This window comes from Oncorhynchus gorbuscha, linkage group LG02, assembly GCF_021184085.1.
Source record: "Oncorhynchus gorbuscha isolate QuinsamMale2020 ecotype Even-year linkage group LG02, OgorEven_v1.0, whole genome shotgun sequence".
NCBI classification, from domain to species: Eukaryota; Metazoa; Chordata; class Actinopteri; order Salmoniformes; family Salmonidae; genus Oncorhynchus; species Oncorhynchus gorbuscha.
In genome coordinates, this window is record NC_060174.1 from 61,426,523 (window position 1) to 61,451,017 (window position 24,495).

General features: G+C 41.0%; 1 protein-coding gene across 4 annotated transcripts in view; it reads right to left on the reverse strand.

The window, feature by feature from the left end:
- LOC124005914 (wiskott-Aldrich syndrome protein family member 3-like) overlaps window positions 1–13,330 on the reverse strand; it is a 42,749-nt gene extending 29,419 nt beyond the window's left edge. For 2 of the 4 annotated variants that reach the window (XM_046315572.1, XM_046315587.1), the window contains exons 1-2: window positions 13,145–13,330; window positions 7,520–7,736 (exon numbers count right to left, since the gene is read on the reverse strand). The gene's annotated coding sequence lies outside the window, so the exon portion shown is untranslated. The remainder of the gene's footprint in view (window positions 1–7,519; window positions 7,737–13,144) is intronic. The other 2 variants (XM_046315579.1, XM_046315592.1) reach the window with 2 other exon arrangements.
- Window positions 13,331–24,495: the final 11,165 nt, after the last annotated feature.

The following is a 24,495-nucleotide window of genomic DNA, read 5'->3' on the forward strand; positions in this document are numbered from 1 at the left end:
GTTAGAGCTACAGGATGCAAATTTCTGCCTGAAGAAGCTGTCCTTTGCTTTCCTGACTGACTGCGTGTATTGGTTCCTGACTTCCCTTTAACAATATGAAATCAGATCTAATTAAATTGAACAATCTTCCCATAAACCTTACAGGTAGAATAAACCTCTTCAGAATGGCATGGCTCCCAAAGTATTTAATACTAATTACCCCAACCAAGACATTATTTTAAAAAGTATACTCGGTCATAATCAACTTTATATGGGCAAATAAAACACATCGAATAAAAAGGAACGTTTTACATCTTTCTAAGTATGAGGGTGGTTTTAACCTTCCAGATTTGGAATTGTATCAACTCGCCACCCATGGTTTTTTCTTACTACTTAAATGCACTAAAGAGGAACAATAGGTAAACATTGAAGATGCGCACGCTCCTCCCCAGAATATTTTCACGTGTCTATTTTCAAAGGGTAAAGCTAAGAATGTGAACAACTTCTTAGTTAAAAACACGATAACAATATGGAAGAAAATTAAACGTATTCTACAAGAACCAATACCACTCCCTAAAAACACAACTCTATGGAACAATCCTTGTATAGCTTTTCAGAATTCACAGATAAATTGGTCCACATGGAAAACTAAAGGCATAGAAACTGTGCATGTCTTGGTAATAGGAAATCAATTTATTTCCATTAAGTAAAAGGCAATTTTGGACTGACAAATGTAGATATTTTCAAATACATGCAACTTAAAAGTTTCATATCAAGAAATGTAGATTTGAAATCCTTTGGACAGCAGGGCAATCTTGAGGGAGTCCTCTTCTGAGTCAGAAAAGGATGTTCATATGATAGCAAAGATATGCAAAACCTTGCAGAGAGCCTATCCAACTGACAATCTTGTATAATTTGTTTTATAAACTATTGGAACCAAGAATGAAAAAGAACTGATATTGGCACAAGATGGAGGGAATTTGAACATAACTAACAAAATGACAGTTCATGAAAATGTACACTTAATCCAGTATAAACTAATATATAGAATTCACAAATTCTACAGCACAATGGCAGAGTAATGTCTTAAGCGTAAAACTAACAATGACTCAATAATCCATGCCTTCTGGGAATTCTATAAAGTCAAAAAGTTATGGGCAAAGTTAGAAAGTTGGCTGTTAGATGTATTACAATGTAAATGTACTTTTAATGTGTATGAACATTTCAAGACATGACATATGAGGGTGCAGTGAGATACCCAATGGGTTGGATGATACTTTTCTCTTCAGTCATCTTGAAAAATGTATACTTAAAGACTGGAAATCAACCAATCCTCCATTGTTGACACAATAGAGCCCCACATTGGAGGTGTCATAATACCCATAAAACCTAGCGGTCAAATTGGTAAATGTTTCCAATTGTTTTACAACCCCAAATTTTTCCCATTGGAGATTTTAGAAACATTTAAAATAAGGGCTGTGATTCGCGTAGGCTTACCCTGGCATGACATTTTGATAACCAGGTAGCCTAGTGGTTAGAGTGTTGGGCCAGTAACCGAAATGTTTCTAGATTGAATCCCTGAGCGGACAAAGTAAAAAGCTGTCGTTCTGCACCTGAACAAGGCAGATAACCCACTGTTCCTAGGGCATCATTGTAAATAAGAATTTGTTCTTAACTGTCTTGCCTAGTTAAATACAAAAATATGTACATCTCTCCCAGGCAAGGTGACTTCTTTTTTAAATATTAGGCTCTATTTACTCTCAGATTCGAAAATGCCAATTAGCTTTTAAGGTCGACATCATGCAAAACTACAAATTCCTGCAAGCTCCTGCGCTTCATCTCTATCTGACACCTTTGCTAACAGTCATTTTGTCAATTTAAAAGTTGCACAAGACTTTTCACAGAATTGTCCATTTAAACAAATGTAGCCAATTAATGAATTACTACATTTCAGCTAACGTTAGATAGTTAATCCAGAGATTCTTACCTTTGCCTCGATTAGGCAGTCTTGTCCAGATCGTCATGGCATTTGTAGTTCTTTATGATAGCCACATTAGCAGCTAATTAGCATTTCATATTTGGGGGGTAAAATACAGTTGAATATATTGAGTCAGTATGTCTAGGTAATCCTCTCTAACACAGCTTTCTTTTTAAATGTATCGCGTAGTAAGACTGCAAAAGTGAGTTTACAAGTTTATTAACTTTCAAAGCAAAATTACTTTCCCATTGTTCCGCAACTGTAGTGTATTATATACCATTTTGTAGCTCTGAGTCTTTACCCTTATCCAATGTAAAAAACACCAATTCTAATTTTGCTAGATAAGACTGATTTGAGCAGATCGGTCACATTTTCTTTAATGTAGACCACTCACCCGATAACAGTTTGTCACTGGAGGGAATGCTCAAGGTCCTTGTACAGTATATATTTGTAATGAGTGATTTTTAAGGTAATAACACCAATGACATACATCTAAGGGACACACAGTATATTTGTCAAATCAACAGGTATTTTAGTAGCCTTCTCTGTTGTTATTAATCCATGGAATATATGAAATACTTTAGTTAAATACTTTCTAGTATTCCAAATAATAGATAAATATCTCCAAATCCCCAAAACATATCACCACAACTCTACTGGGTCACTACTGGGACAAGCTAATTTGCTTAATCTTAGTACTTTAAACAATGTGTAAACATAACATTTTGCAGTAGAAATGCCTTGCATTATGTTTTATCATGGATTAACAGTTCAATATGAACAAAAACAATTCAAGAACGACCCTGTTGGTTTCCTGAGATCCATTTTTCGTTAACATCTCTGACATAAACTTTCAGAGATGTGCCCGGTTTGCACAGGCAATTATAAGAACAAACACATGGGATTGGACTGTTAATGTGTCCCTTTGGGAACATTATGGGAAATGCATTTGTCTGAAACATGCATTTACTGTACAGTATAATACTGAAGACGCAACATGTGTCCCTCACATTGAACCTCCCTTGAACTCAAAGGCAATAATATAAACACACTATATTCGGTGTTTCCAGCTGCTGTACAGAAAACGGAACACATACGATAATGGTAATCTCTCATGAGCAGCTGACCAAATTCTGTGAGATTTCAGTTCTGGGGTAACCAAGACTACGACGATAAGAATAAAGTATATGATTTGGTCTTCGTAAACAGCCCACTTAAGATGCATGTTTCATGATACCGTTGCTTCTTTTTTAACATGACTTTTATTCATCTTGGGTGGGCTCACATGTTGCAGACATAAGCAATGATGTTCCTATACTATGAGGATGCATTTAAAATCATATTTGTGCTGGAACTTAGACCGTAGATGAAAAACCACATGCTGGAAGCCTTACAGAATATCCCCTTCTAAATGGTCTATGTAGTGCTGTTCATGCATTTGACTTGTCTGGCGCTCATATGGGAACAGTGTGCTGAAGACAAAATAAAACTACTTTCAGGCCTCCTCTGTTGTGTAGGCAAATAGGTCCTCAGTCCAGTTCCACAGTCAGAAGTGATTCAAAAACAACATGACCTTCATCCCAGGGGAAGACTTGCAGCGCCAACACTGATGTCTGGCATGTTCAACCCAGGTTAATGTAAAGCACGGGAGGCTGCTGAGGGGAGGACGGCTCATAATAATGGCTGGAATGGAGTGAAGGGAATGGTATCAAACCTATGGAAACCAGGCCCCACTCCAGTCTCCTTTTCACCTAATTTATCTCCTGATTTACTTAACAAAAGGCGCATCTCAATAGGTGGTCCAGGTAGGGTAGTAAAAGGGATGGTATATTACCGGAAACTTTCGACGTTTACCTGTAAACTACCAGAAGTATTTGTATAAATTCACTTATAGTGTATTAAAGTAGTCAAAAGTTTAGTATTTTGTCCCATATATAGTGACCCTACAAAGTCTACAGTGACTCTGCAAGCAGACATGCTAACCTTTTAATGGTGAGGTTAGCATGTCTGCTTGTAGGGTACCCTCTGTTACTTTCTCACTCATCATTTGTCATTATTCCTTCAGGATTATCCGTAATCATGGTAGCATCCACATGAATGTAGAAGTGTTCAGAAACAAATTCTATTCTTATTCACAATAAAAGTGATTCCAAAATGACACAATACATTATTTACCAATCATTTCTATTGGGCACAAAATGATCTTTAACACAACCAAAACAAACTGCATCCAACAAGTTTGTAGAGCAACAAGTTTGATGCAGTCATTGCTTGCTAGGATTTTTTATATTTTTTTTCAACTAGGCAAGTCAGTTAAGAAAAATTCTTATTTTCAATGACAGTCTAGGAACTGTGGGTTAACTGCCTTGTTCGGGGGCAGAATGACAGATTTGTACCTTGTCAGCTCGGGGATTCAAACTTGCAACCTTTCAGTTACTAGTCCAACGCTCTAACCACTAGGCTACCCTGCCACCCCAGGGTAACAACTTTAGTTATTAGAATCTTTAGGGGTATCAATAATTTTGACCCCTAACTTTTTGAGAAAATAACTATTATTTGTTAAAAAAAAATATTTCTCTGAGCAATTGTAACAGTATAAAATAATCTAATTCCACATTTTTTTGGAGCATACAATGTAGCTCAGTATTTGAAGTATTTATTTTAAACAGTCATTATTGCTCGTCTTTATCAAGGGTGTCAATAATTTAGCACCCCAGTATATGAAAATACTGCCTAATATTAAACATTTCAAATCCAAAACGCTGGAGTAGAAGCACATTTTAAAATGTTGCTTCACTGTCAAAATACATATTTTTGCAACCCCCCTCCTTGTTATTGCATTTCCAATTTCCATTTGAAATGTGAACATGCATTCAGTAGCATCTATGAATCACATGAATATGAGTGCATACGGTAAATGTATGAAAGCGTGTATACTCATTTTAAATATATATAGTTCTGTCCTTGTGATATTCTTGTCTATCAATGTTCCGAATTATGTCATGATTTATGTTTGCTGTGGACCCCGGGAAGAGGAGCTGGTGCTTTAGCACTGGCTAATGGGGATGCTAATAAACAACTAAATGCTACATATGGAGGGGAGTGTATATACAGACTATATATATATATATACACACCCATTGATTCTTGAATGAAAATAATTCCTCATAAGCTTAGTTCAACTGTTGCACCCCATCAAAACCCAAAATCTACACTTGTTTCACTCCAATGTCTGTAAACATTGTAAATGTTAACCAACACTGTGTAGCTAGTCTAAAAGCAGAAAGAGAGAAAATGTTGTGATTTCACAACTGGAGGTCAGGGCCCTGGGCACGTACCCTTCATGCCTGGTCGGTAATTCGGCCACGATTAGGCCTACTACAACTGTAGATAGCTTGCTAGACTAATTTACCAATATATATATATTTATATAAATAACCTGAGCATGTCTACCTCTGCTAAGCTTCCCAGTAAATCAAGAAAAATCATAAAAAAATCCCAGAAAAGTGTCAAAAATTGCCCATGTTAACATATGTAGCTTAAGAAATAAGGTTCATGCAATCAATAATTTGCTAGAAACAGATGACATTCATATTCTGACAATCTCTGACACTCACTTAGATAATACCTTTGATGATACAGTGGTAGCAATACATGGTTATAAGATCTACAGAAAATAAAATGCAGATGGGGGCAGTATTGCGGTCTATATTAAGAACCTAATTTCTGTAAAGCTTTGAGAGAATCTCATGTTAAATACTGTTGAAGTAATGTGGCTACAGGTTCATCTGCCTCACCGAAATCCCCTTCTGGTGGGAAGCTGCTATAGACCATCAAGTGCTACCAGTCAGTATCTGGATAACATGTGTGAAATGCTTGATAATGTATGTCGTATCAATAGAGAGGTATACTTTCTGGGTGATTTAAATATTGACTGGCTAAAGCTTCAAACTGTAACTAGTGCCTGTAACCTGGTTCAGGTTATCAATCTGCCAGGTTAGTTACAAACAGTACAGGAATTAAGTGAACATGTATTGATCATATCTTTATGAATGTTGCAGAAATTTGTTTGAAAGCAGTATTCAAAGCCATCGGATGTAGTGATCACAATATAGTAGCCATATATAGGAAAACCAAAGTTCCAAAGGCTGGGCCTAATATTGTGTTTAGGAGGACATACAATAAGTTGTGTAGTGATTCCTATGTTGTTGATTTGTTGGTCTGTGGTGTGTAATGACGAGCAACCAGACGTTGCACTCGACACATGTGAAATTGCTTATCACAGTTACTAATGAGCATGCACCCATTAAGAAAACTACTAAACTGATAAATCCCTGTGGATTGATGAGGAATTGAAAAATGTATGGTTGAGAGGGATGAGGCTAAAGAGATGGCAAATAGGTCTGGATGTACAACCGGTTGGTAAACATACTTCAAATTGAGAAATCATGACACTAAACTGAATAAAAAAGAAGAAACTACACTATGAAACAAAGATAAATGACAAAGAATGATAGAAAAAGCTTTGCAGCACCTTAAATGACATTTTGGGCAAAAAGGCAAACCCCATCATTCATGGAATCAGATGGCACATTCATCAAAAACCCACTGATATTGCCAACTACTTTAACGATTTTTTCATTGGCAAAATTATCAAATTTAGGCATGACATGCCAGCAACACATGCTGACACTACTGTACACAACCAAGTATATCTGACCAAACTACGAAAGACAAGCATTGTAATTTTGAATTACGTAAAGTAAGTGTGGAAGAGGTGGATTTTTTGTTATTGTCTATCAACAATGAAAAGCCACCGAGGCCTGAAAACTTGGATGGAAAATGACTGAGGATAATAGCGGACGATATTGCCACATCTTCAATTTAAGCCAACTAGAAAGTGTGTGCCCTCAGGCCTGGAGGGAAGCAAAAGTTATTCCTTTACCTAAGAATAGTAAAGCCCCTTTATCTGGCTCAAATAGCTGACCAATCAGCCTGTTACCAACCTTTAGTAAACATTTGGAAAAAATTGTGTTTGACCAGATACAACGCTATTTTACAGTGAACAAATTGACAGACTTCCAGGACGCTAACAGGGAAGGTATCATGACACAAGGCGAGACCCAGATGCAGAGACAGGAAGCAGATGGTTGGAGTCTGACAATATTTATTAATCCAATAGGGGACGGCAAGAGAATGGTCGAGGACAGGCAAAAGGGTCAAAACCAGTTCAGAGTTCAAAAGGTACCGAAGGGCAGGCAGAATTAAGGTCAGGCCGGGCAGGATGATCAGGCAGGTGGGAAAGTAGTCCAGAGTCAGGCAGGGGTCAAAACCGGGAGGACTATCAAAAAGAGAATAGAAAAAGGAGTACAGGAAATACGCGCTGGTTGACTTGACTAAACATACAAGACGAACTGGCACAGAGAGACAGGAAACACAGGGATAAATACACTGGGGAAAACAAGCGACACCTGGAGGAGGTGGAGACAACAACGAGGACAGGTGAAACTGATCAGGGTGTGACAGTACCCCCCCCTCTAGGAATGCCACCTGGTGTCCTACCTGGGCGCATACCTGGCTGACCAAGGTGTCGGCAGTGGAAGTCGGTGATGTCTCCAGGATGTCCAGGTTTTCTCTAGCGGCAACCCAGCACTCCTCCGGGCCGTAACCCTCCCAGTCAACCAGGTACTGGAAACCCCTGCCCCATGGTCGAACATCCAGGTGACGTTTTACCGTGTAGGCTGGATGGCCATCAATAACATGGGGAGGGGGGGTGGGCCTGGAGACAGAAGACAAAGAACAGTGAGACAAGGACTTAATCTTAGACACATGGAAGGTAGGGTGAATACGGAGGGTACGGGGTAACACAAGACAGACAGCAGTGGAACTCAGGACTCTGGAGATGTGAAAAGGACCAATGAAATGAGGGGACAGTTTGCAGAACTCTACCTGAAGGGGCAGGTCCCGTGTGGACAGCCATACCCTCTGACCAATGCAGTAGCGGGGAGCTGGGGTCCGGCGACAGTCAGCTCGTCAACGATACCTGGAGTTGGTCTTGAGAATAGCCACCCTGGCTCTTCTCCAGGTACGTCGTCAGCGGCGGACAAACAACTGGGCTGAGGGTACGATGACCTCCTGTTCTTGTGCCGGGAAGAGTGGAGGCTGATACCCCATGTAGCACTCGAAAGGGGAGTGTCTCGTGGCAGAACTGGGAAAAGTGTTCCGGGCATACTCCACCCAGACCAGTGGATGGCTCCAGACCAGTGGATGGCTCTGCACCCAACAAGGGTGCAGAATGCCTTCCAGAACTGAGACGAGAACCCCGATTGGAGACCATGTCTACCAGGAGTCCATGGATCCGGAAGACATGCTGCACCATAAGCTGGGTCGTCTGGGGTAGTTTGGGGAGAGGGATGAAATGGGCAGCCTTGGAGAACCGGTCGAGTACCATCAGAATGACAGTGTTGCCATCAGACGGAGGGAGCCCAGTGACAAAGTCCAGAGATATGAGACCAGGGACAATGAGGAACCGGTAGTGGCTGCAGGAGGCCAGAAGGAGCTTGCTGTGGAGTCTTGTTTTGAGCACACGCAGTGCATGAGGTGACGAAGGCAGAAACGTCAGGGACCATTGTGGGCCACAAGAAACGTTGTGGAAGGAAGGCTAGTGTACGACGGGGCCCTGGATGACAGGTCAGCCTGGATAAATGAGCCCATTCCAGGACCTGGGACCAGACTAGATTAGGGACAAACAGCCGGTTAGCTGGGCCCCCTTCAGGTCCAGTCTGGGAGCATTGTGCCTCGTGGACCAGGTTCTCAATAACCCAATCCAGTGGAAGCAAGGCATGGGAGAATAGTTTCAGGGGTCGAGGGTGTGGCAGAGGAACTGTATAGGCGGAAGACAGCGTCAGGCTTCACATTCTTTGAAGTTAAATCTGGTGAACAGGAGGGCCCACAGGGCCTGCATGGAGTTGAGGCGCTTGAATGTACGGAGATCTTCCAGGTTTTTATGGTCGGTCCAGTCCAGGAATGGCTGTTCTGCTCCTTCCAGTCAGTGTCTCCACTATTCCAATGCCATCTTCACTGCCAGGAGAACACAGTTGCCAACATTGTAGTTCCTCTCTGCAGGATTGAGACGATGGGACAGGAAGGCACAGGGATGAAGCTTCTGGTCCTGGGCAGATCGCTGGGACAGGATGGCCCCCACTCCAACATCTGAAGCATCCACTTCCACCACAAATTGACGAGAGGGGTCCGGATGATGAGGATGGGTGCTGTTGTGAACCGATGCTTCAGGTCCACAAAGGCTTTGTTGACAGCTGGAGACCATTTGAACGGTACCTTTGGAGAGGTGAGTGCAGAGAGGGGGGGGCCACCAGGGTGCTGTAATCCGGAATGAAATGGTGGTAGAAGTTTGCAAAACCAAGAAACCATTGCAACTGCACCCTGGACGTTGGTTGAGGCCAATCCACCACTGCTTTCACCTTTCCAGGATCCATCTGAACATTGCCCATAGTAATAACATATCCCAGAAAGGTGATAGAAGAGCGGTGGAACTCACACTTCTCGGCTTTCACAAACAATTGGTTCTCCAGGAGGCGCTGAAGGACCTGTCTGACATGAAGAACATGATCTTGTGCAGATAGCGAAAAAAACCATGATGTCATCAAGGTACACGAACACATACCGGTTTAGCAGGTCCCGAAGCACATCATTGACCAAAGACTAGAAAACATTGGCGTTGGTGAGTTCAAATAGCATGACCTGGAACTCAAAATGTCCACTGGCTGTGTTGAAGGCTGTCGTCCACTCATCCCCCCTCGCGTCTCCAAACCAGGTGGTAGACATTTCGAAGGTCCAACTTGGAATATATGGTGGCCCACTGGAGAGGTTCAAACGCTGAGGAGAGGTAGGGGGTAACGGTTCTTGACAGTAACGTCATTAAATCCCCGGTAGTCAATGCACGGATGCAGGGTGTTGTCCTTCTTCCACAAAGAAAAACCCTGCGTCGGCAGGAGATGCAGACGGACGGGCGGCCCCAGTGGCCAGAGAATCCTCTATGTAATCCTCCATAGCTTTGGTCTCTGGTCCAGACAGAGAATACAACAGACCCCGAGGTGGTGTAGTGCCTGGGTGAAGATCAATGGCACAATCATAAGGACGGTGCGGGGGAAGGGAAGTAGCACGTGCCTTACTGAACACTTCCAGGAGGTCATGGTATTCTGAGGGGATAGCTTGCAGACGACACAACAGTAGTAGGCTTGATTACCAATGATAACGAGACAGCCTACAGAGAGGACGTGTGGGCTTTGGGAGTGTGGTGCCTGGAAAACAACCTGAATTCTATACTATTATATGGTATCTTAGTCACTTAATGTTTACATATCTTGCATTACTCATCTCATATGTATATAATGTATTCTATACTGCTCTGACATTGCTCGTCCATATGTATATAGTCTTAATTCATTCCTACTTAGATTTGTGTGTATTGGGTATATGTTGTGTAATTTGTAAGATATTAGATATTACTGCACTGTCTGAGCTACGTGTAGAAGTACAAGCATTTCGCCACTCCCGCAATGACATCTGCTAATCACGTGTATGCGACCAATAAAATTTGATTTGACTTGAACACAAACATAGACACATGCATACAAACACACGATAACATACGCACTATACACACATGTACACATGGATTTTGTGTTTATATATATGTGGTAGTAGAGTAGAGGCCTGAGGGCACACACTTAATATGTTGTGAAATCTGTTATTAATGTATTGTAATGTTTTTTTTAAATGTATAACTGACTTAATTTTGCCGGACCCCAGGAAGAGTAGCTGATGCCTTGGCAGCATCTAATGGGGATCCTTAATACATACAAATACCAAGACCTCCTGTGCACACCCAGAATGGAGCATTGGCAGCCACTCCGGTCCTCTGCAGCAGCTCAATTCTTTAGGTGGGACCTTCATCCGTGTCGACTGAGATCTGGCAACGCTGCTTTCCCAGTTCCAGCTCTGCATCCAGCCGACTTGAGGGAGGTCTGTCAAATGCTCAGTCTGTTCTGCTCTCACGTGATTGGCCAGGGACCTTGGCAAAGTCTCAGCTCTCTCAACAAATAGCTGCAGATGACCCTATGCCTGTTGGCACATATGGGAATGAGCTGAATACCCCCTCTGACTTTAAATATCGTAGCGGGCTGGGCTAATGCTAATAAGTGTGCGAAGTATGATTTTTTTTTTTAATTACACAATTTACATTTGAGGACAGGACTCGTGTCCTGACATTCTGGGTCTCTCGGAAACATGGTTCTGTGTCTGATAAAGACAGCGAAGTATATTATTATAATGACATTTGAGCTCATGGTTGTAGATGTGTCCATAAACCAGAAGACACATATATTTGTTGCTGTGATTTACCGCCCCCCTGCTGCCATGGCGGATGCTATTGGTGCTACCTCTGAGTGTTTAACAACCTTCAACACCTTTTCTCTCCTCGGAGTTGATTATTTTTGGGATTTTAATTTAGACTGGCTATATCCGGCCTCAGATCAATTTAAGAGTATATGGATTGGTTTGAATATGACTCCATTGATCTCAAAACCCACACTGCTAAATGTGAAAAACCCTGTTTACTCCTCATTTGATTGAAATATGTGTCTATTGGAGTATTTGCAAATGATCACAGGTATCATTGTCCCATAGTATATATTACAGTTACGAAACAGCAAAATACTAATCCTCGTTTAATTTGAAAAAGTTTCCTCAAAGGGTTTATTTCATGACATGTTCTACTCTGATTTAGCTACGATCTCCTGTAATTACTGACCCTGAGCTGGCTCTAGAAAATGTATCCTCCGTATGTATTCCTCTGGGCAGATAAACAATTCAGAGTCAAAGATAAATCTAACACTTCTGAGCTATCTGAGCTCATTCAGATGAGAAATCAGGCCTGGGCCAAAGCAAGGCAAATTGACTGTAGTGGACTGGCAATCTTTCAGACAATTGAGAAACAGATGTATTATCTCGATTTAAGAAAGCTAAATCAAAGCTACTTTTTAAATCTCTGACTCGGCAGGTGATCAGTAAACACACTGAAGTGTACAAATTCATTTTCTTCCCTGCCTAAGCAAGTTCTGTCTGGCATCTTAACTAAGAATGGAATAAGTGATTATTTGAATCATCATTTTATCTCGGTAGACTTTTTAATTGAGAGATAGTGGTTTAATTGACCCTGGTTAGTGAATTGACTGCACTTCCCTCTGCCAGCCTCTAGCTGACTTGACGGTTAACCCATCAACTTCAAGTGAATCTTTGTTTTCATCTCAACAATTTGCTATCTGTGATGTGCTAGATGCTTTGCTTAAGGGGTGGCAGGTAGCCTAGTGGTTAGAGCGTTGGGCCAGAAACTGAAAGATTGCTGGTTTGAATCCCTGAGCTGACAAGGTAAACATCTGTCATTCTGCCCCTGAACAAGGCAGTTAACACACTGTTCCCTGGTAGGCAGTTATTGTAATTAATAATTTATTTTTAACTGACTTGTCTAATTAAATTAAATAAAAAATATTGATGTAACAACAAAAAAAATCTACTGGGGATTGCTGAATCATTGACCAATATTTTTTACCTGACTAGTATATCTGTCACTATCCCCAAAGTGTGGAAGGCGTACAAACAGATTCTGGGTCCTGTACTTTTTCCATGAACAATATCGATTTGTCTGTAAAGAAAATGTAACCTAGTTTTGCTGACATGGGCTAATTGAGTGACTAGTGATGCGCTCATCTGTAAGATACCTTGGTCTCAGTATGACTCCCTGATAAAACAAACTCATGTTGATCTCATGCACTGTCTCCGTCCTTGCATCCTGAGCTCTATCTATGAATTTGAGTGTTTACATTTTTTCAGCCCATCCCTCAGCTTTAGGCTATAGCTAATCAAATTCAAATGTCCAGGGCTTTCATTTGAACACGAATTAAGGATTGTGGCTTTATAAAAATGTGGCTATTTAGAGTGGCTATTTAGAACTGAGAATCCTAAAACTCTGTCTGTATAAGAGCAAAGTGATGCAAATGAATTCACAGTTAACAAAAAAAAACATGTAGCCTATGTGTTTGGAGAGCGCTTGTATGTCTTTACATAGGATAACCCATCTACTGTATTTCAAAGCGAGAAGTTACATACCGCCGATGATACTGTCGGATGTTCTGCGCACCCTTTTCGTTTTCACTTCCTCAAAAACGTGTTTTCCATCATAACCCCATGTTTTTCAGCTTCCTTTCATGAGAACTGTCGGTGTATAATCTGCGTCAATTACAGTTGAAAACGTGTATCATCTGACTTCAACTCGAGAACAAACCCACCCAGTGAGCACTGTCCGGCGCCGACGTTCATTCGACATTGAAAATACATTGACATTTGGCCTTGGACTGAACCATATCTGAACCAATAATAGACGTCTATTGGCTCAGATTTGATTTCAATGTACAGATACATCCGGACTGGACCAAACTGAACCCATCATAGATGTCTATGTTTAACAAGTGTACTGTAATATCTAGCTCAGTGTTATTCAAAGTGTGGGACAATATACAAATGTATTTAATGGTTTCTTTTCATTTTGATAAGAGATTAATTGTAATGATTTTAATGTTATTTGTTGAAGTAAAAATCGAAATGGATTGCTTTTCAGACAAATTCTTGCGAAATAGGATCCCAGAAATGCTTGCAGCAAAAATATGGTCATCGCAGAAATAGTTTAAATACCACTGATCTAGCTTATTCACAGTGGTGGAAAAAGTATCCAATTGTCGTACTTAAGTAAAAGTGAAAACACCTTCATAGAAAATGACTCGACTTGAGAGACGTCTAAAAGTATTTGGTTTTAAATATACTTAACTATTAAAAGTAAATGGTATTGCTAAAATATACTTAAGTATCAAAAGTAAATAAATCATTTCAAATTCCTTATATTAAGCAAACCAGATGGCACCATTTCTTGTTTTTTAAATTTACGGAGAGCCAGGGACACACTCAGATATAATTTACAAACGAAGCATGTGTTTAGTGAGTCCGCCAGATCAGAGGTAGTAGGGATGACCAGGGATGTTCTCTTGATAAGTGTGTGAATTGGACCATTTCCTGTCCTGCTAAACATTCAAAATGTACCAAGCACTTTTGGGTGTCAGGAAAAATGTATGGAGTAAAAAGTACATAATTTTCTTTAGGAATGTAGTGAAATAAAAGTAAAAGTTGTCAAAAATAGAAATAGTAAAGTAAAGTACAGATACCCCAAAAACGACTTAAGTAGTACTTTCAAGTATTTTTACTTAAGTACTACCTTAAACTACTGCCAATTCATTTTGAATTGCATAACATTGCTTGCGAACTTCAGAGCTGTAATGATTTAACACTTCGGCTTTGGTTAAAGGCAAACACAAATGCATACTAGTAGGCTAGTAGTAGTCATCGCTCCTGTTCGAGAGTCTACACATTCTGGGTAATGTGATAAGAAGTCATCATCTCACTGGCTTCTTCTCTGGCGAGCTCTCATTGGCTATTGCTGATCACTGTTCTCAAAACTTGTCCTTGCACATCTCAAACTACAAGAGCATTGCAGATTTTGTGCCTTTAAAATCAAACATGTTTGGAAATATTAGGATGTCTGGGACTGCTCAAAGACGTCTCTGAACCGTTCACATTAAACGAGCGTCGGTGACGGCCCAGCTCCCCGAGCAGGGAACAACATTTTTTTTAATTATTGAAAAAGCTAACATAAATGCATATGACAGATGGGAGGAATAATACATATTACATATTGTGATCTTTCATTATGTAGATATAAGTGAACGTATAAGTGAATGAAATTTGTCCGTAAATGACGTCTTTTCAAATTCCCAGAAAATACCTCTTTTTAACTTTCATTCACAACTGAAAATGAACCTAATTTCAACATCTGGAAAATACTTATTTTCAACGTCATTTTGCTCACTGGGAAATACCCACGCCCACGGCACAGATGTCAATTCAAAGTCTGTTCCACGTTGGTTCAATTGGACAACAACATGTATTCAACCAGGCAGAACTCCACATCATCTTCAGAGAAGATTTCAAATGTAGTCTGTTTGAAAGCTTCCTTCCTCTTGCAAAATACATTGTGTTTTATTAGATAGGGTTCTCTTTCTTCAACTGAATGTGAATTTCTTGCACAATTTGTGAAATAACTTATAGGCTACTGCTAAACGTTCTAAACAGCCTACCACATTGTACTGTCAATACCAACAATAACATTGTAAAAATATATATGTTTTATGTCTTGCACTCATGTCCCTAACCCCCTCAATGGTGTTTTTAATATTTTCCAACTGTCCTCATTTCAACGTAGGCTATGAATAAACGCTGTGTTGTTTCCCTTCACAGGTATAGCCGAGGGCTACTGTAGATGGAGGCCGTCATTGTGCCACTCAGTTGGCACTAAAGAGTCTTGACATGGCTGATGGCTCAGCAACATGGCCAAAGCAGAGAAAAAGATCTGTATTTTCTGCCCATGTTTTTGGCCCTCAGACCAGGGGGGAATAACGAGGTATGACACATCCAGGACGGAGAGGAGGTACTTTGCTTTATCATGAGGGCCCTCTGTCTGACATATGGCCCAATGGTCAGCCCATGGACATCTCAGCAAACACTGTAGGGACATGACAGAGACCAGAATCAGCTGGAGACACTGGGAAACACTCAGGTTACTACCTGCACCCGCTAGGTTAGAGATGAGACACAATGATAAAATAGCATAAATCATTTTTACATTTTATTTTTTGAGTGCGTACCTCCTACAAAATATGTTTATTCGAGACGGGACTAATCTTATCAAGGAAATGCAGTTTCCCAGAAATAGACCAAAACTGGTCAACTCCCTTGTACAGCCACATATCTCACCCTGCATGCCTTTCACTTCTGCACTTCCCTTTTTTGGTGACGCAATCAAACCCCTTTGTGTTACTTATCTGTCAAGACACATTATCGAGACCACGTTGCCTCCCACATGCTACTTAGCATTCCCCTGACCACACTTGAAGCAGTTTGACAACAGATCTAGCTATATTTCGACTATCAACCCTATGTTCTAATCATGAACATCCTAACAGGAAGTCTATTTGGCCTACTCTCCGGATAAAAAAAATATGAGTCTGTAAATGTGCACCTGAAACACTCCACGGTTTGAATATTCACCTACGAACACTGTATTGGTAACAGCCCACCAGAGATATGTCTCTGCATGACTTCAGTGACACTGACCAGGGTGGAAGTGTTGGTGCTACTAAACTAGGTGGACCATACAGACCAAGATGACCTCTGACAGAAGCAACTCATCTAATGAGAAAAAGAGAAGAGAAGCAAGGCTGCAGCTGTGTCTCCACCCTGCCTACCTCCCTGTTTCTCTCCTCCATTCTCTCCGTGCCACCCAATTTTCAATAATACCTCATATATATCCCCAAACAGCACGGCCCGGACATGTCTGGACTCAGGATTTGAAATGACAGAGAGACAATAGAGTGGTTAAGAGGAGCTCTGTGGACACGAGGGTTCGGAAGTAATTGAGCAAAATTTCAACGATTTATCTAGTGTCTACGGACATGTGACATTCCTGGATTAATCATTGTTTTTTTAAAAGTCAGATTTAATGAAGAAATACAATAGTCAGTTTAAAAAAAGGATAAGTGTAAACGTCCATAGCCGCGGAAAGTAGGCGTGCTGGGGATGCTGCAGCACCCCCTGATAAATTGAAATAATTTGGACAAAATCAGGCTATAAATAATTATTCTCCCCAAAATGATATTACTCCTGTCTGAACACACATACATAAAATCATTCAAAATACTACTACTAAATACTAATTCATAATACTACTACTACTACAAAATACTACTACTAATAGAGGGCATCCTTTAACTACAGAGGACAGCTGCCAGTCCTGATTTGAATGGGAACTGCCATTTATGGATTATATTTCTATGGTTGATTGCAGCTGTTCATTCGCCTCTCAACAACTTTTGAGCCGTTCTGAGCTTCAGATACTGGCACGAGCCGCATCGGCCATCACTGGTGAGTAGTCTATGCTTCATCTTCATCATTGGGTGAATCAGTGACCCTGGAAAGTTTATTTTGTACCATACTGTACCGTATACTATACAGACAAAAGTATGTGGACACCGGCTTGTCGAACATCTCATTCCAAAATCATGGGCATTTAAATGGAGTTGGTCTCCCCTTTGCTGCTATAACAGCCTCCACTCTTCTGGGAAGGCTTTCCACTAGATGTTGGAACATTGCTGCGGGGATTGCTTTCATTCAGCCACAAGAGCGATTAGGCCTGGCTCGAAGTCGGCATTCCAATTCAGGTCAGGGCACTGTGCAGGCCAGTCAAGTTATTCTTCATTGTACGCTGTATGTTAAGATTTCCCTTCACTAGAACTAAGGGGCCTAGTCCGAACGATGAAAAACAGCCCCAGACTATTATTCCTCCTCCACCAAACTTTACAGTTGGTACTATGCAATCAGTCAGATAGAGTTCTCCTGGCATCCGCCAAAACCAGATTTGTCCGTCAGACTGCCAGATGGTAAAGTGTGATTCATCACTCCAAAGAATTTGTTTCCACTGCTCCAGAGTCCAATGGTGGCGAGCTTTACACAACTCCAGCCGATACTTGGCATTGCGCATGGTGATCTTAGGCTTGCTCGGCCACGGAAAGCCATTTTATCTTCTTTGGGATAGGGGGCAGCATTTGCACTTTTGGATGAATAGCGTTCCCAGAGTGAACTGCCTCCTATTCAGTCCCAGATGCTAATATAAGCATATTATTATTATTATTGGATATAAAACACTCTGAAGTTTCTAAAACTGTTTGAATGATGTCTGTGAGTATAACAGAACTCCGGCAGGCAAAAACCTGAGAAAAAATCCAAACAGGAAGTGGGAAATCAGAGGTTTGGAGTTTTTGAACTCAGCCCCTATCGAATTCACAGTGGGATATGGGATATTTTGCACTTCCTAAGGCTTCCACTAGATGTCAACGGTCTTTAGAACGTTGTTTCAGGCTGCTTGTGTGAAGGGGGACCAGATGAGAGCTGTTTGACTAAGGGGTCTGCCAGAAGCCTCGTTCTCAGTCACGCGCATTTCACATGAGAGGTATCTCTCGTTCCATTGCTTTTCTTCAGACAATGGAATTCTCCGGTTGGAACATTATTGAACATTTATGATAAAAACATCTTAAAGATTGATTCTATACTTAGTTTGTCAAGTTTCTTCGACCTGTAATATAACTTTTTGAACTTTTGTTCTGGCTGGACCAGAACGCGCTTTTGGATTTGTTTACCTGACGCCCTAACAGAAGAAGCTATTTGAACATGAATGGACATAAATGATGGACATTATCGAACAAAACAAACATTTAATGTGGAACTGCATTCTTTTGAAGATCATCAAAGGTAAGTGAATATTTATAATGCTATTTATGACTAATGTTGACTGCGCAAAATGGCGGATATTTATTTTGGCTGGTTTGGGCTCTGAGCGCCGTTCTCAGATTATGCTTTTTCTGTAAAGTTTTTTTAAAAATCTAACACAGCGGTTGCATTAAGGAGAAGTGTATCTAAAGTTCCATGCATAACACTTGAATTCAACATTTATAATGAGTATTTCTGTGAATTCATGTGACTCTCTGCAATATCACTGCATGTCTTGGAACTACTGAACATAACACGCCAATGTAAAACGAGATTTTTGGATATAAATATGAACCTTACCGAACAAAACATACATGTATTGTGTAACATGAAGTCCTATGAGTGTCATCAGATGAGGATCATCAAAGGTTAGTGATGAATTTTATCTCTATTTGTGCTTTTTGTGACTCCTCTCTTTGGCTGGAAAAATGGCTGGGTTTTTCTGTGGGTTGGTGGTGACCTAACAATCGTTTGTGGAGCTTTTGCTGTAAAGCATTTTTGAAATCAGACACTGTGGCTGGATTAAAGAGAATTGTATCTTTAAAATGGTGCCTAATACTTGTATGTTTGAGAAATTTGATTTATGAGATTTCTGTTGATTTGTATTTGGCGCCCTGCAATTTCATTGGCTGTTGGCGAGGGGTTCCGCTAGCAGTCCTAGACATGTTGTTGTTGGCTGACAGGTTATGAAGCTCCCAGTTTTTGTGCTGACCTTGCTTCCAGTGGCAGTTTGGATCTTGGTAGTGAGTGTTGCAACAGACGATAAGCGATTTGTACGCACTACATGCTTCAGCACTCGTGTTCTGTGAGCATGTGTGGCCTACCACTTCGCGGCTAAGCCATTGTTGCTCTTAGACGTTTCCACTTCACAATAACAGCACTTACAGTTCACCGGGGCAGCTCTGGCAGGGCAGACATTTTTACGAACTGACTTGTGCTTGATGGTGCCACGTTGAAAGTCACTGAGCTCTTCAGTACACTCTTCTACTACCAATGTTTGTCTATGGAGATTGCATGGCTGTGTTCTTGATTTTATAACCCTCTCAGCAACGGGTTTGGCTGAAATAGCCAAATCCACTAAGTTGAAGGACTGTCCTTTTACTTTTAGCCGTTAGGAAAATTTAGTGGGAAGATAAAAATTGATCGGACATTTGAAAAATGTACAAGCCATCCATATGCACTGGGTGTGTAACCTATTAGGGAGTCCACCCACGCAGCCAGCTCCACCAATAAATAAGGGATATTGTCCAAATTAGGGGGTCGGCCGTCAGGAAGTACAGGACCCAGCTTAGTGATGAGCTTGGATGGCACTACGGTGTTGAAGGCTGAGCTGTAGTCGATGAACAGCGTTCGTACATAGGTATTCCTCTTATCCAGGTGGGATAGGGCAGTTTGCAGTGCGATTGCGTCGTCCGTGGATCTGTTTGGGGCAGTATGCAAACAGTAGTGGGTCTAAGGCATGTCAAACTCATTCCACAGAGGGTCTGCTGGTTTTTGCTGTAAGGGTTTTCCTCCTCTTCGTCTGAAGGTGTAGCAGGGATCGGACCGAGATGCGGCGTGGTAAGTGTCCATGGTTGTTTATTTAAAAACATAATCTGACCACTATGAATACCAAAACGTGTGGCGACAAACACAGACACGGAAACAAACAGCCACAAACAAACAGTGAAACCCAGGCTACCTAAGTATGTTTCTCAATCAGAGACAACTAACGACACCTGCCTCTGATTGAGAACCATACTAGGCCGAAACATAGAAATCCCAAAATCATTGAAAAACAAACATAGACTGCCCACCCCAACTCACGCCCTGACCATACTAAATAACGACAAAACAAAGGCAATAAAGGTCAGAACGTGACATTCGCTCCACGCTTGTACTAGAGTTATGAATTAAGGTCACTAATTAGTAAGGAACTCCCCTCACCTGGTTGTCTAAGTCAGTAAAAAAAAGGATTACTTTGGTTCTACTGTAGCTTCACAGTGATGTGGTACATTTTCACAACTATTTCTTTTGTAATATTTAAAACATACAATATACTTGCAGGGAAGCTGCTCAACAACTACATCATCTAACAGCCTCAACACACATAATCAACCAGCCCCCCCCCCCCCCCCCCGGGAAAAATAAATAAAATAATTCCATTCCCCACCCCAAGACCCCCCCTCCCCAATGCCCCAGCAACCGACAAGATGAATAAAAGACAAAAATGAGAATAGGGAGGGGAAACAGAAAACAACATGGCAAAAAACAAAAGACATCAAGGACAACAACAATCATAACAGCAAGGCCAAATGAATATGTTTGAGTGCATGCACGGCACTATTTACATGTGTGTGTGTCCGTGTAATATATATCCAATGTGTAATCAATGAAGACATCCTCTACAATCATTCACGCAACAAACAAAAAAAATAATCAAATGTACTACCACACAATCTTCAGAGATAGCTGCGCACATGGAGACATTTTCCCCACATTGTCCAGGCACTTGGACTGTCGCCCTATGGCCGATGAGTTTATGGCCGATGAGTTTCCGTCCACGGCGCAGAGTCTTGGCCAGTTTGAAGCCCTTTTCATCAACAAAGATATACTTGTGGTGGTTCACAGCAGCATCAAGCACCATCACCCTCTAAAAATACATTTTGGTTAGTTATGTTAACAGAATAGTTCCAGTATGATATTGTAGCATGTACATTAAACTCTTAAACTAAATAATAATGATGAGTGAGAAAGTTACAGACGCACAAAAATGCTAACCTCCCCTGCTATTGTAACGGTATGTCCTGGGGGTATGATATTTGTGCGTCTGGAACTTTCTCACTCATCATTATCACAATTCATTCAGGATTATCCATAATCATAGTAACATCCACATGAACGTAGACGTGTTTAGAAACATAGAAAACCTTAGTAAGCTAGTTTAGGCCTTCTGGGCGCACATGCACACTAGGCTAATTCGGGACACAAATTTTAGTTTTTATGCCCTGATGTCAGGAGATGGTGGCGAACAGTTTGATTAAACAATTCAGAGACTAGTAAGGTTTCCATCCAATTGGCGACAGATGTCCATGGGACTATTAAAACATAAACGTTTTGGTTTAAGTCTGAATAAAAATCTAAAGTTCAATGTGTTTCCATCCCATTGACCTGGTATGACTTTACTCGATGACATATTCTGATGACATATTTAAGGAGAGCGAATCGATATACACATTCCCGAAATCAGCTGTAATTGTCAATAGTAAAACGAAGCTTAAAATTATGTTTGAGTGAACCCTGAATCAGTGGTGTAATGGGCAAGACAAATGGGCAAGACAAAATATTGAAGTGCGGAAGTGCCTTTCAATGGGGTATGGTAGTAGGTGCCAGCGAACCGGTTTGTGTCAAGAACTGCAATGCAGCTGGGTTTTCACACTCAATAGTTTCCCGGGTGTATCAAGACTAGTCCACCACCCAAAGGACATCCAGCCAACTTGACACAATTGTGGGAAGCATTGGAGTCAACATGGGCCAGCATCCCTATGGAAAGCTTTCAACACCTTGTAGAGTCCATGGCCTGACAAATTGAGGTTGTCCTAAGGACAAAAGAGGCAGGATTCAACTCAATATTAGGAAGGTCTTCTTAATGTTTTGTACACTCAATGTATAGCCTAGTCACTTTACCACTATACATACCTACTTCTATCACTCCAGTATCCCTGCACACTGTAAATATGGTATTGGAACTGACCCTGAATGTAGCTTCTTACTTTCTCGTGTTCTCGAGGTCCATGGGGCTACGCACAATTGGCCTAGCGTCGTCTGGGTTAGGGAGGGTTGGCCGGTGCGGCTTGGTTGGGTTGTGTTTCGGAGGACGCATGGCTTTCGACCTTCGTCTCTCCCGAGCCCATACGGGAGTTGTAGCAATGAGACAAGATAGTAATTACTAACAACAATTGGGGAGAAAAGGGGGTAAAATTAAAAATAAATAAATACATTCTAAATAAATCAAGGACAGTGTCACCAGCAAAGCACCCCCACACCATAACACCTCCTCCTCCATGCTTTACGGTGGGAAATACATATGAGATCATCTGTTAATTGAAATGTATTCCAAGTGACTACCTCATGAAGCTGGTTGAGAGAATGCCAAGAGTGTGCAAAGCTGTCATCAAGGCAAAGGCTGGCAATTTGAAGAATCTCAAATATAAAATATATTTTTATTTGTTTAACACTTTTTTGGTTACTACATGATTCCATATGTGTTATTTCATAGTTCTGATGTATTCACTATTATTCTACAATGTATAAAATAGTCAAAATAAAGAAAAACCCTTGAATGAAAAACCTTTGGCCGGTAGTGTAGATTAATGTCAAAAGTGAAATTAATGTCAAAGTGGAATTATAATTTTAGACATTTTTACAAATTACTACAAAATGAAAAGCTGAAATGTCCTAATAAGTCCCGAGTGGCCAAGTTACAGCTTTGAATAAAATCTTCTTGAAAATCTATGTCAAAACCTGAAAATGATTGTGTGGTGTGGTCGTCTGCTGCAATAACCCATCCATGACAAGGATCGACGAGTAGTGCGTTCCGAGATGCTGTTCTGCACACCACTGTTGTGTGCGCTGGTATTTGTCTGTTTGTGACGTGCCTGCAGCTTGCACAATTCTTACCATCCTCCTTCAACCTCTCTCATCAACAAGCTGTTTTTTTTACCACAGGACTGCTGCTGACTGGATGGTTTTTGTTTGTCGCACCATTCTCGTTAAAACCTAGACACTATCGTGCGTGAAAAGGCAGTTTCTGAGAAAAAATATGAACGCAACATGCAACAATTTCAAAGATTTTACTGAGTTACAGTTCATATAAGGATTGAAGCCTATGGATTTGAAGTCTATTGATTTCACATAACTGGCAATACAGATATGCATCTGTTGGTCACAGATATATCCCTTTAAAAAAGGTAGGGACGTGGATCAGAAAACCAGTCAGTATCTGGTGTGACCACCATTTGCTTCATACAGTGCAACACATCTCCTTCACATAGAGTTGATCAGGCTGTTGATTGTGACCTGTTGAATATAGTCCCACTCATCTTCAATGGCTGTGCAAAGTTGCTGGATATTGGCTGAACACGCTGTCCTACACGTCGATCCAGAGCATCCCAAACATGCTCAATGGGTGGCATTTCTGGTGAGTATGCAGGCAATGGAAGAACTAGGACATTTTCAGCTTCCAGGAATTGTGTACAGACCCTTGCAACATGGGGCTGTGCATTATCATGCTGAAACATGATGTGGATGGGGGTGGATGAACGGCATGACAATGGACCTCGGGATCTCATCCCAGTATCTCTGTGCATTCAAATTGCCATCGATGTGCCTTTTATCGTCCCCAGCACAAGCTGTACTTGTGTAATGATCATGCTGCTTAATCATCTTCTTGATATGCCACATCAATCACATGGATGGATTATCGTGTGTATATGTGTGTGCGTGTGCGTGCGTGCGTGCGTGCGTGTGTGTGTGTGTTCCTCTCTTCATCCTATTCCCTTTTGATGAGGTTGGGGATGTAATAATCCTTGTAGCTGTCCAGTCTAGGAATCTGAAAGTGAAAGAAACAGTTAAGTAATTTCTACAGTTACAGCATCACTATTTTGAGCTAGTTTATGCATAGGCTACAAATAAGAATATGCTACGTGTGGTCCATTCAATCTCAACTGAATAGTGGCTCTGGCAATATACAAGCTAATGTTAGCGAAACGTGGCTGTACCTGTTTAATATTATTGTCATATTCCTATGCCTCTAGGCTATTTGCACTATTGTAGCTTATATTTCTATTCGGTATACAAACCAGGGTGTGGATCTCAGTCTCAGATTACCGTCAAGGTAAGGAAACATTACGAGAAGGTATGAGTGAAGTATCTGTACCTGTCTTTTCAACAACTTGATAAGTCTTGATAAGTCTAGCGATTTTACTATTTCCTCTCATCCACCGCTGCTCTGATCTTCATCTCATGAGGGCGTCTCTTGTCCTTTCTTTGTT